This window comes from Nycticebus coucang, chromosome X (genome assembly GCF_027406575.1).
Source record: "Nycticebus coucang isolate mNycCou1 chromosome X, mNycCou1.pri, whole genome shotgun sequence".
NCBI classification, from domain to species: domain Eukaryota; kingdom Metazoa; phylum Chordata; class Mammalia; order Primates; family Lorisidae; genus Nycticebus; species Nycticebus coucang.
In genome coordinates, this window is record NC_069804.1 from 161,698,565 (window position 1) to 161,712,537 (window position 13,973).

At 36.6% G+C, this 13,973-nt stretch overlaps 1 protein-coding gene and 1 pseudogene across 1 annotated transcript in view; one reads left to right on the plus strand and one right to left on the minus strand.

Annotated features, from left to right (window-relative positions):
- Positions 1 to 13,973, minus strand: part of GPC3 (glypican 3) — a 537,948-nt gene that overhangs the window by 274,316 nt on the left and 249,659 nt on the right. The window lies entirely within an intron of this gene.
- Positions 5,946 to 8,039, plus strand: LOC128577949 (MICOS complex subunit MIC27-like; annotated as a pseudogene).

The following is a 13,973-nucleotide window of genomic DNA, read 5'->3' on the forward strand; positions in this document are numbered from 1 at the left end:
ACTGTCTGACCTCATATATCTTAATACTAAGGTTTATAGATTTCTAGATGCCTTCATCACCATCCTGGTCACCAATATTTGAAATGTTCTAGTATCGTCAATGTCCTCCTTAAATTATGGTGCTCAAAAAGGAATACGATTTCCAGATGTGGTTTGATAAGTGAAATGTACAATCAGGTTATTATCTCTCTTTAACTTCTCCCCTCCCGGAAATATAGTTTATCACTGTAACAAATGATTGTTCTCATATTCGGTGCTGATATTCCTATATTCAGACCCAGAGAGAAGAAAATGTGTTTTTATGGGCCTTTTCATTAGTAAACTGGGTGTCTAAAAAATGAGAGTATACACACGTACTTGGGGTTGAAAGCAGAGAGGAATAAATGAACCATGGAGTCCCTTTCAAGTCCTTTGCAGGGGTCTTCAAACTTTTTAAACAGGGGGCCAGTTCACTGTCCCTCAGACCAATGGAGGGCCGGACTATAGTTTAAAAAAAAAAACTATGAACAAATTCCTATGCACACTGCACGTATCTTATTTTGAAGTAAAAAAAACAAAACGGGAACAAATACAATCACATCGCCTCATGTGGCCTGTAGTTTGTGGGCTGTAGTTTGAGGACCCTTGCTTTAGAGTAAAGTAGTCCTGATAGAAGCACATTTTTTTTTTCAAAGCAAATTTTCCAGTTCTATAAGAAGGGCACAGTGGCTTATGTGTAATCCTAGCACTCTGGGAAGCCGAGGCAGGTGGTTGGCTTGAGCTCAGGAGTTCAAAACCAGCTTGAGCAAGCAAGACCCTGTCTCTACTTGAGTCCAGTTGTTTGAGGTTGCTGTGAGCTAGGCTGATGCCACTGCACTATACCCAGGGCAACAGAGTGAGACTCTGTCTCAAAAAAAAAAAAAAAAAGTGGCAAATACTTGAGAACTTTTTGAATTTCTAGGACATATGCCTCACAATGGGTTGGACTCAAAGTGGTCCTTGTTTTCAAGCACAGGTACCTTAGTGGAAAAAGAAAACCAATATTTATGAGGCACCTGCAAGGTACATATAAACTTGCTTATATCTGTCCTCTTATTCAAGTTTAACATAACCATACATGACTGGAATTATTTTTATTTCACTGGTGAAGAAACTGAGCCATAGACAGGTTAAGTGACTCACAGAAGATAATACCTCTAATTAAATGACAAGGCCTGAATTTGAATGTACATCAGTCTCACCAAAGCCCTTGCTAATTCCAAATACGTTTCAGCCTTGCAAATTTGATGTTGCGAGACTTCTGGTTTCAACTCTAACATGTGAACACCTTGGAAGTTGTCACTCCCATCTTTAACGACAAGAAAATAGCTAAACAAATTGAAAATCAATGACTGTTCTTAGACCCATTGTGATCAGGGCAAGCTGTCACCCTGAAATCTGGGGAGATGTCAAATACAAAGAATCACAGCTGAGATCAACTTACCTGAAGCAGAAGTCACTGGAACTATAAACTACTAGGAACTCAAGTAAGTTTAATGAACTGCAAAAGGCTAAACGTGGATTAGCTTAAGAGATCAAAACTCCTGGGGCCCCAGTCTTATGGCTCCCTCACACTGTCCTGGGTTTTACCTGCAGAAACAACATAGAGTTCTCACAGTGAAGACTGAAGAAAAATCTACTTATTTGTCATGCAGGGTGGTTAAAAAAGCAATAATTTTGAAATACACCATGAGCATTTCTCCACAACAAATGCCTGCTCTCCAAGGGGTACGAATTTTACCAAAGCCTCATATACCTGCAGGAGCAAGAGCAGTTTGATAACTGGAGCCCCTTCTATCCTTATTTTCACACATAAGGGGGGGGAAAGGGCTAAGAAAAACTTCCAAAGGTCAAAGCACAAGAACTTAGGTACAAGAAAATACTGAGATTAATCATAAGATTACAAACAACTTCCACTCCAACTACACCCTACCACCACATTGGTAGGTCTGACTCTAAAGTATGATAATAGGAGATTACAACTGAGAGGGGTGCAAGACATAGGTCCTGTTTAAGAAGAAGTTCTTAGGGAAGCTTCAAAATAGTAGCTGAGAAAAAATAAAACAAGGGCATTAGAAGAAACTGAACTTCTGGCACCTATAACTACAGCAAACATTAAATAGTCCAGCTCCTAGCCAATTAATAACTTCACATTAAAAATCTAATTACTCAATATATCATGCCCCACTTCCAACAAGCAATTACAAGCCATGTTAAAGGGCAAAAAGAACACTGTCTGAAGAGACAAAGCAATTACCAAAACCACTTTCATATATGGCATGTATTTTGGAATTATCATACAGGGAATTTAAAATAACTGATTAGTATAATAAGGGCACTTATGGAATAAGAACATGCAAAAACAAATAGCAATTAAAACACAGAAATGGAAACTCAAAACAATATCAAAAAATGTTAGAAATCAAAGACAAATAAAACAGAAATGACATATACTTTTTATGAGCTCATAAGTATATCAAACACAACCAAAAAAGAATTAGTGAGCTTGAAGATAGGTTGATAAAAACGTCCCAAAATGAAATAGGGAGAAAGAAAATGAAAATAATAGAAAAGAATATCCAAGAACTTCTGGGAGGCCAAGGCAGGTGGATTGCTTGAGCTCACAAGCTCAAGACCAGCCTGAGCAAGAGTAAGACCCTGTCTCTACTAAAAATAAAATAAGAAAAAATGGGGCAGCACCTGTGGCTCAGTGAGTAGGGCACTGGCCCCATATACCGAGGGTGGCAGGTTTGAACCCAGTCCCGGCCAAACTGCAACAAAAAAATAGCTGGGCCTTGTGGCAGGTGCCTGTAGTCCCAGCTACTTGGGAGGCTGAGGCAAGAGAATCGCCTAAGCCCAGGAGTTGGAGGTTGCTGTGAGCTGTGACACCACAGCACTGTACCGAGAGTGACAAAGTGAGACTCTGTCTCTAATAAAAAGAAAAAAGAAAAAATGAAGCAAGAGGATTGCTTAAGCCCAAAAGTTGGAGGTTGCTGTGAGCTATGATGATACCGTTGCACTCAACCCAGGATGACAACTTGACACTTGGTCTCAAAAAACAAACAAACAAACAAAAAAAAAACCCCAGGGTTTCCTTCTTGAAAAAATCTGTGTAATAGAGTTATAAAACACTGTTAAAAATAAAGTTTGCTTTGAGATGTAAAAAAAAAAAAAGAATATCCAAGAACTTTGAGAAAAATTCAAAAGGCATAAAATATGGTTAATTACAATTTCAAAAAGAAAATAATGAAGCAAAAGAAATATTTGAAGATACAATGGCAAAGAATTTTCCAAAATGCTTGAGAGACACCATACACAGGTCCCAAAAGCTCAAAGAACAAGTAGGAGGAACACCAAAATATCTATTCCTATGCACATAATATTCGAACTTTAGAAAATCGAAAAACAGTGGCCAAGTGTGGTGGCTCACACTTGTAATCCTAGCACCCTGGAAGGCCGAGGTAGGTGGATTGTTTGAGCTCACGAGTTCAAGACCAGCCTGAGCAAGAGCAAGACCCCATCTCTACTAAAAATAGAAAAATTGAGACAAGAAGATCACTTGAGCCCAAGAGTTGGAGGTTTCTGTGAGCTATGATGATGCCATGGCACCCTACTCAGGGCAACAGCTTGAGACTTTGTCTCAAAAAAAAAAAAAAACACAGTCAAAACAGAGAGAAAATCTTCAGAGAAGCCAAAGAGGAAAATCCCACCAACTCAAAACTCTGTGTCCAGAGAAATTATCCTTCTAATGTAAAGGAGAGATAAAGGCTTTTATAGACAAAAATGGAGGAAATCTGTCACTATTAGATTTGCTTTATAAGAAATGTTAAATTCTTCAGGAAAATCATACAAATGAGGAAATCAGATCTACACAAAGAAAGAAAGACTGTTAGAAAAGGAATAAATGAAGGTAAAATAAAGTCTTTTTCTTTTTCTTAATTGATCTAATAGGTAAGTATTTGTTCAAAGTAATAATAGAAGCAATGTGCTTGCATATGGATAAGTGAAATAAATGACATCAATGTTATAAGAAATTGGAGGGAGAAATTGTGAATATTCTGTTATACAATACCAATGAAACAATATAGTGTTATTCAAAAGTGGCTTAGAATACTTATAAATGTGTATGTAAATATTTTAAAAATTTTAAAAAGTATAATTGATATGTTGATAAAGAAAAATGACATCATATAAAATATTCTGTTAAAACTGGAGAAAGCAGAACTAGAGGGAAAGATTTAACCAAAATATTTTAAAACCAAAACTAAGCAAACAAAAATAATAAGTGCAATGAATAGAAAGCAGTTGCAAACATGGAAGATGTTAATCCATCGATGCCAATTATCACTTTAAATGTGAATATTATAAATACACAAATTAAAAGATAGAGATAATCAATGATTATAAAACTAGCCTTAACTTTATGTTGTCTGCAGGAAGCACATCTTAAATATAAAAGATACAAATAAAGGGAAAGAGAAAGATATACTATGCTAACACTAAATAAGAAAACCTTGGAGTAGCTAAATTAATTTTGGGCTAAGCATAGTTCAGAAGATGGGAAATTATCAGAGATAAAGAGAGGCATTAAATGATGATACAAGGGTCAGCTCTCCAAAGGGAAACAAAAAATCCTTAACGTATATGGACCTAACAAAAGAGCAATAAAGTTCATAACCTCAAAACTGACAGAACGACAAGGAGAAATATACAATTCCACTATTACAGTTGTAGCTTTAATACCTCTCTATCAGTAACTAACAAATCCATCAGGCAGAAGATCAGCAAGGATATGGTTGAATTGAACAGCACCCTATGCCAACTGGATCGAATTGACATTTATAGAATACTTCATTTACTAATAGAACACACATTCTTCTCAAGCTCACATGAGCATTCACTTAGACCACATTCTTGACCATAAAATAGACTTCAATGAATTTACTAGCATAAAAGTTATACAAAGAATGTAATCAAACCACAATGGATTTAAATTACAAATGAGCACCATACACATAAGATAATCTCCAATCCTTGGGAATTGAACTACACACTTCTACATAATATAGGACAAAACAGTCTCAAGAGAAATTTCTAAATATTTTTAGTTAAATGAAAATGACAATATGACTTATAAAAATTTATGGGATACAGCAAAAGCAGTGCTTAAAAAGAAATTCATTAGATTGAATGCATATATTAGAAAAGAAGAAAGATCTCAAATCAATAATTTAAGATTCTATCATAGGTAACTAGAGAAAGAAGAGCAATAGAAACATAAAGCAAGCAGAAGATAAATTATAAAAATTAGAGAAAAAAATCAATGAAATTGGAAACAGGAAATCAACAGATAAATCTAAAAAAAATTAAAAGCTGGTTATTTGAAAATATCAATAAAATTTAAAAATACCTAGTCATGCTAACTAAGAAAACAAGATAGAGGACACAATTTACTGATACGAGAAATGAAAAAAGGATCATTACTACTTCTCCCATGGATATTAAAAGAGTAATACATGAATATTAGAAATAACTCTATGTCCATAAACTTGATACAACTCATGAAATGGACCAATTCCTTGACAGACAAAAAAGATCAAAAATTACACAGGAGGAAACAGATTATCTTAGCTTGCCTATATTAAAGAAGTTGAATCAATGAAAGCAGGTAGGCCAAATGAGTTCACTGATGAATTCTGCCATATATTTAAGGAAAAATGTATACCAATTTTCTACAATCACTTCCAGAAAATATAAGCATAGAGAATACTTTCTAACTTATTCTATGAGGCCAGCACCAAAACCAGATAAAACTATTAGAAGATAGGAAAGTTGCAAACCAAAATGTCTCATGAGCATAAATGCAAAAATTCACGACAACATATCAGCAAATCGAACCTAACAATATATAAAAAGAATTACACATCATGACCAGTGCATGTCTGGTAAAAGGCTGGTTCACATCCAAAAATCAATTAATGTAATCTATTACATTGAAAGGCTAAATAAGAAAAATCATGCCCTATTTCCCCGAAAATAAGACATCCTCCGAAAATAAGACCCACTTAAAGGAAAGATAAGACGTCCCCTGAAAATAAGACCTAGCGCATCTTTGGGAGCACACCTTAAAATAAGACACTGTCTTATTTTCGGGGAAACAGGGTAGATGCAGAAAAAGCATTTGCCAAAATTGACAACATTCATGATAAAAACTCAAACTCAGAATAAAGGGTAACTGTTTACACTTGATAAAGAACATCCACAAAATATTTATAACTAATATACTTAATAGTGAGAAACTACATACTTCTCCCCTAAGATGAGCAACAAGGCAAGGATGTCTCTTTGTCAGCACTCTCATTCAGCACTGTGCTTACATAGTCCTAGCTAATGCAATAGATGAGAACAGGAAAGATACTCCATGTTCTTAGATAGGAAGACTCAGTATTATTAAAATGTTAATTCTTCTCAACATGATCTATAGACTCAATGGAATTTCGATCAAAATGTCTGCAAGTTATTTTGTAGCTATTAATACTGAAGTTTATATGGGGTATAAAAATGGGCCAAGAGGGTCACAGACAAGGTAGCAATTAGGATAAAAAACTGACGACCATGCCTGCAGGTCTGATATATACATCTACAAGAGTACATGTGGCCAAAGAAGAGGAATCCAAAGCGCAGCCAGTGAAATCAGAGCATCTGCCTATATATACTGCACCAGCTCTCCAGTCTGAACATGTTGAAGAGCAGCCTGGTCATTTACAAATGGGCTTTGCTTCTATCCACACTGCAACTGGGGGTTATATTGACTGGTGCAAGGGTGTTGATGTCCTTGTGAAAAAATGGGATAACACATATGGTACAATTTGGAAAAATTAATGCATATGTCTATCTGAAGAATCCTCCTTTAGATTTTCTTCCAAAAAATAGGGATGAATACATTCATCAGGATCGGTGGGGTTGGTTTCAAGTGAGAAAGGGCTCTTTCCAGGTTTAAGAAAATTATTTGAGGCCAGGTATGGTTGCTCACATCTGTAATCCTAGCACTTCAGAGACCAAGGTGGGTCTCCCTCTTGAGGCCAAGAGTTTGAGACCTGCCTAAGCAAGACCCCCACACTACAAAAAGTAGAAAAAATAGCCTTGCATGATGGCACATGCCTATAGTCCCACCTACTAGGGAGACTCAGGCAGGAAGATCGCTTGAGCCCAGGAGTTTGAGGTTGCAATGAGCTATGATCATACCACTGCACTCTAGCCATGGTGACAGAGTGAAACCTGTCTTGAAAGTAAAGAAAAAGAAAATGACTTGAGCTGGTGTGGTGACACATACCTTTAGTCCCAGCTACTTGGGAGGCTGAGGCAGGATGATCATATGAATTCAAGAGTTCAAGGATGCAGTGAGCTATGATCATGAACCTATACTACAATCTGGGTGAAAGAGTTAGACATTGCCTCTTAAAAAATTTATTAAATATATATATAGAAACAAATAAATAAAAATAATTTTTATAAAACAAGAATTCCTTATCCTCTGGGACTGGCCACTTGAAGCACAACTGTTTACTACCCAGTGCGGTGAGTAAGAATTTCTAAGATAATAGGGGAAAAGGCATATACTGCAAGGCAGCAGATGTATAAAGCAGTGGGCAGCACCTGTGGCGCAAAGGAGTAGGGCGCCAGCCCATATGCTGGAGGTGGTGGGTTCAAACCCAGCCCTGGCCAAAAAATGCAAAAAAAAAAAAAAAATGTAATCATAAAGCAGTTAAATAATTGTGGGAAAAAAGCAGCAAAAGAGAGTCACTCTCTGAACCTAAAGAAAAACTAAGCTAGGCAGCTCTGCTGAAATAGACAAACCTGCAAAAACAAGTCACGTCCTAACACAGTCAGTGCCTTTGCTGTCAGAACTCAGCTCTGAAGCAAAGGCCAAATCAGAATCCACCTCAGGTGCTATGCAGGTTGCACCTGACCCCGAGCTCCTGGATCATGGGCAGTCCCATTCAGAAGATGTACAGCACTAGAAGCAGAAGAAGACAGCAGAGAAAACTACAAGATATGTGAAGTTGTAAATAATGAAAAAAATCATTTCATGGGTAACTGAGACTGAGTATAACTTATATCAAATTTTCCCAGTCACACAAATGATTAAAACACAAACTGTGAATGCAATCCAAACAGTTCTAAATGATTGCTGAGGGACACAGGTAAAAGTATTAAGGTGCATTTTATGACTTTTAAGGGCTTTTTTTTTTTGAGACAGAATCTCACTTTGTCATCCTTGGTAGAGTGCCATGGCGTCCTAGCTCACAGCAACCTCAAACTCCTGGACTCAAGCAATTTTCTTGCCTCAGCCTCCTGAGTAGCTTGGTCTACAGGGGCCCACCACAATACCTGGCTATTTTTAGAGATGGGAGTCTCGCTCTGGCTCAGGCTGGTCTCGAAACCATGAGCTCAGGCAATCCAGCCTCCCAGAGCGCTAGCTAGGATTACAGGCATGAGCCACCATGCCCAGCAAGGGCATTTATTTTTAAAAAATGAAGATGTGAACACCAATGAGACAAAAATGTGAAAATACATATATATGTATATGTTTATTATATACACATATTTATTTGCTCTAGCTTTTCTGAATTAATGTCAGTTAAATTAGAATGGTAAGGCTGGGCTCAGTGGCTCATGCCTGTTCTCCTAGCACTCCGGGGAGGCTGAGGCGGGAAGATTGCTTGAGGTCAGGAGTTTGAGGTTGCTGTGAGCTAGGCTAACACTATGGCACTCTAGTTTGTGCAACTGAGTGAGTCTGTGTTTTAACAAATATATATTAGTGTATGGAAGGATTTGTTTTTCATTTCCTAGAGCCGGAATAAGTTATCCATGGTTCATGGCCAGAAAAGGTTTATATACAAAGGCAAAATACCCAGAATAACCCTTACAACACTGAAGAACAATGATGGAGGACTGGCATGACCCAAATGCAAGAATTCCCATAAGGTTACAGTAATCAAGACAGCATGGTATTGGTAAAATAAAAAAGAATCAAGTTAATGAAACAGAATACAGAGCCCAGAAACAGATCCACCCCCAAATAATCAACTGATCTTTGACAAAAGAGCAGAGGCTATTCAATGAAGAAAAGATAGTCTTTTCAACAAATAATGCTGCAAAGACTGGACATTCATGTGCAATGAAATAAGTCTAGACACATACCTTTTGCCTTTTATAAAAATGAACTCAAAATCGATCCTAGATCTAAGTATAAAATGCAAAACTATAAAACTTCTACAAGATAACATGGGAGAAGGCCTTGGTGACCTTGAGTTTAGCAATGAGTTGTTGTATATAAAAGAACAATCCATAAAATATAAGATTGATAAATTGGACTTATTAAAATTAAAAACCTTTGTTCTACAATATTAAGAAAATAAAGAAAAAAGCATATGTCAAGAGAATGAAAAGATAAGCCAAAAACTAGGAGAAAATATTTGCAAAACACATATCTGCTAAAAGATTTGTATCCAAAAAACACAAAGGATACTTAAAATTCAACAGTAAGAAACAGTAAAATTCAACAGTAACAAGCAACCCAATTAAAAAATAAGCAAAATATATGAGCAAGCACCCTGACCAAAAAAGATACACAGATGGCAAATAAGCCTAGAAAAAAGATGCTCAATATCATAAATAGAGAATTGAAAATTAAAATAACAATGAGATAACTACTACACATCTATTAAAATGGCTAAAATTCATAATACTGACAATATGAAATGCTAGCAAAGATGCCGAGCAACAGGCACTCTCATTCATTGCCAGTGGGAATACAAATGCTACAGCCAATTTAAGGGACAGTTTGGTAGTCTGTTATGAAACTAAAGATACTCTTACCATGTGATCCAGCAGTTTTGCTCTAACCCAATTGATTTGAAAATTCAAGTCCACACAACAACCTGAGCATGAACATCTATAGCAGTTTAATTTACAACCACCAAAACTAGAGGCAAGCAAGATATCCTCCAATAAGATAAACAAATTTTTGTACATCTATATAATGGAACACCATTCAGCAATAAAATGAGCTATCAAGCCACAGATAGACGTGGAGGAACTTTAAATGCCTATTCCTAAGAGAAAGAAGCTAGTTTGAAAGGCAACATACAGTACAAGTCCAAGTAGATGACATTCTGAAAAAGGCAAAACCATAGAAACACTAACAAGATCAGTGGTTGCCAGGGCCTTGACAGGGGAGGGACAGGGTTGGGGGAATAAGTGAAGTGTGGACTTTAGATTGGTGGGACCATTCTCCATGATAGTCTAATGGAGGATACAAGACAGCATGTATTTGTAAAAACTCATAGAGCTGTGTAACACATGTAAACTATAGACTTTAGTTAACAACAATGTACCACTATTGGTTCATTGATTGTAACAAATGTACTACACTAATGCTAATAATGTTAATAGTAGAAAAAACTGTGTCCAGGGAGAGGAAGCATATAGGAACTCTACACTATCTGCCTGTTTTTTCTTTAAATCTAAAACTGTTCTAAACGAATGAAGTCTATTAATCTTTAAAAAATGAAAAAAAAATAACAACAGGCATTGGAAATTAGCCCTTGATGGAACCAGTGACCAGAACCACTGAATAGTGTTAAGTCACTCCCTCCTTTTCCCCCTCAATCTGTTTTGACATTTTCTTTCGTGAGTTAGGGAGTTTTCATATACAATAGATGCCATATGGCATTGATGTAATTTTAATTGGAAAAACCACTGAAAAAGGTTAATGGACCAAAACACCTAAATAGGTAACACATTTCAATGTTATTTTTGGATATAGAATGATTTTTTAAAAATTAGCCACATAGAAACTACAAGTTTAGGTTGTAAGAAAAGCCCCACATTTTCTTAAACAATTCATAGACAAGACACCAAAAGTCTGGCTCCAATTTCTTTGGGGTTTTATATTTTGTATTAATTTAACTAGAATTGACTGAGCTTATAAATAAGTTGCTATTAAATATAGCTAATTACCTGTGCAGTCCCATGACCTGTAATTTATATTTCTTTCATTCTTTTTGTCATTCATTTCCTTATTTTTCTTTGATGTACCTTATATTTGAAAGCCTCATGTGTGAAACTTGAAAAAAAAAAAAAAAGACCAGGGAGGATGGGTGGAGGGAGGGTAATTGGTGGGACCACATCTATGGTGCACCTTACAAGGGTACATGTGAAACTTAGTACATGTAGAATATAAATGTCTTAACAGCCTGTAATCCCAGCTACTTGGGAGGCTGAGGCAAGAGAATCGCCTAGGCCTAGGAGTTGGATGTTGCTGTGAGCTGTGTGACGCCACGGCACTCTACCAAGGGCGATAAAGTGAGACTCTGTCTCTAAAAAAAAAAAAAAAAAAAAAAAAATGTCTTAACACAATAACTAAGAAAAAGCCAGGAAGGCTATGTTAACTAGTGTGATGAAAATTTGCAAATGGTCCATAAAACCAGTGTATGGTGAAAAAAAAAAAGACCTGTAAATGTATATAGTCTTGTTTTTTAAGTTTCACACATGAGGCTTTCAAATACAAGTGTATCAATGAAAAATAAAGAAATGAATGACAAAAAGAATGAAATATAAATTTTCATAGGCTATTACATCTATCATTTGATTGATAGATTAACAGATAGACACACATAGTTTTTCCCAATTATAGACCAAAGAGAACAATTAATACAATTCACTCACAGGGTGCTCAGAAATAAAATGTGAATATCCCTAACTACTAGAATATTTATGTATCTGCAAACAGTTAACCATCCCTTTGCCCCATTAGCCCAATTAGTTCTTATCATCTACTCTCCATTAGGTTTCCTGAACAAGTAGTTGACTTCTACCTTCTGGACACTTTGATTCAGGTAACTCATCATTTTTCCTTCTTTCTTAAAAAAAAAAAAAAAATCAAAAAAACCCCATACATTTATTTATTTATTTATTGAGACAGAGTCTTACTTTGTCACACTTGGTAGAATGCCCTGGTGTCACAGATCACAGCAATCTCAAACAGTTGGGCTTAAGCAATTCTCTTGCCTCAGCCTCCCAAGTAGCTGGGACTACAGGCGCCCCCCACAATGCCCAGCTATTTTTAGAGATGAGGTCTTGCTCTAGCTCACGCTGATCTCGAATTTGTAAGTGCAGGCAACCCACCCACCTCGGCCTCCCAGAGTGCTAGGATTACAGGCATGAGCCACCGCGCCTGGACCATTTTTCCCTCTTTCTTCCCTACTAGGAAACTTAGAGATAATTTTACGGTCTGCCTCCACCAAGCATGAGAAACTTCCTACTGTGCATTTTGTATCATAACCTTACTTCTGGCTCCATCTTACTCTCCTACCTGCATTTTCCACTTTTCCCTGATTATTCCTATATATTTTAGTTGTTTTGTATCTTACTTTTATTAGGTACCTTTTTGTAGAGCACTTTAAATTCCTCTGGGGACAAAGTAGAATGTCTGCATCCTATATTTAGGTAGGATGCAATCCTAAATCCTATATTTTGGTAGGTAAATAAATAAGGAGAAGGAAAAAGAGAGAAGAGCTATACCTATATTTGAAGGTAAAAATATCATCTCAACAATGTGTCCTCACAAGTTTGAGTAGGAACTATAGAAATGTTAGTATTTATAAATAGCCAGGACCTTGTCTGGGAGCCATGAACAGTCTAACACAATCTTCCCCAACAGTCGTTAGGGTCCTTGGTTGAATCTGCATATGTGTATATGATCCTTCCAAAAGTTTTTAACTTCTTCCTTATTTTTCCACATCTTGAAAATTTGGGTCAAATGTATGTTGAACCTTTAAAAATTAGGTAGGCATTGGATACTTTTTCTTCCATTCTTGAGACACTTTACTAAGTAGTAAAGTGTCTCACTTTACTACTCCATCTCCATCCTGCGAAGTACAGAACATAAAAGTCTTAAGACAATAATTAAGAAAATGAGGTGAAAGCTATATTAATTAGTTTCATGTAAGCACTCCAAATTGTATAAAAAATCAACACATTGTACCCCACAAATGCATAAATGTATTCATGAGCTATGTGTATATGACTTAATAAAAGGAAAAAAATAGGCTTGGCGCCTGTGGCTGAAGTGGCTAAGGCGCCAGCCACATACACCTGAGCTGGTGGGTTCAAATCCAGCCTGGGCCCACCAAACAACAATGATGGCTGCAACGAAAAAATAGCCGGGCATTGTGGCAGGTGTCTGTAATCCCAGCTACTTGGGAGGTGGAGGCAGGAGAATTGCTTGAGCATAGGAGTTGGAGGTTGCTGTGAGCTGTGATGCCACAGCACTCTACCACCCAGGGCAACAGCTTGAGGCTCTGTCTCAAAAAAAAAAAAGAAAAAGAAAAATATAATTAAAAAATTTTAAAAATTTAAAAATTAGGTAGGCACTAATAAGGCTGTCTTCATCATGGCTCAAAAATGTCTATTTTTACATTGGATTCAGGAATAAGACACCCTTGAAAAACCAAGAGCTAGCCAAACAGAAGAGTGTCAAAGAACCCCCAATGAAAGCTTGTTTCTCAAATGTATAAAACTTTATCTTAACAACAATTTGTCTTGCAGAAGCCACTAGGGTTTAGACACTCATTTTATTGTGGACAAACCAGTAACTGTTTTTTGTAACAGAATATTGTGGGCCAGCATTTTTTATGCTGTCATCTCAATGAGTCATTGCTGTTGTAAGACATGATCCTTACTCTTTTTTCACTCTTCTCTGTCTCCTAGGCTTCCATTTGGACTAGCCAATTCCTGGCTGATTGGAAAATATTCTAACTCATTCAAGATTCTCATGACTTAGAGATGATACCTACATAGATCTTTTAGTTCACTCTTGACAGAAGAAAGCGTGATGGTACCCAAGGAAGTAAAGTTCTACAGTTCCTCTAAGAATCCACACAATGTGT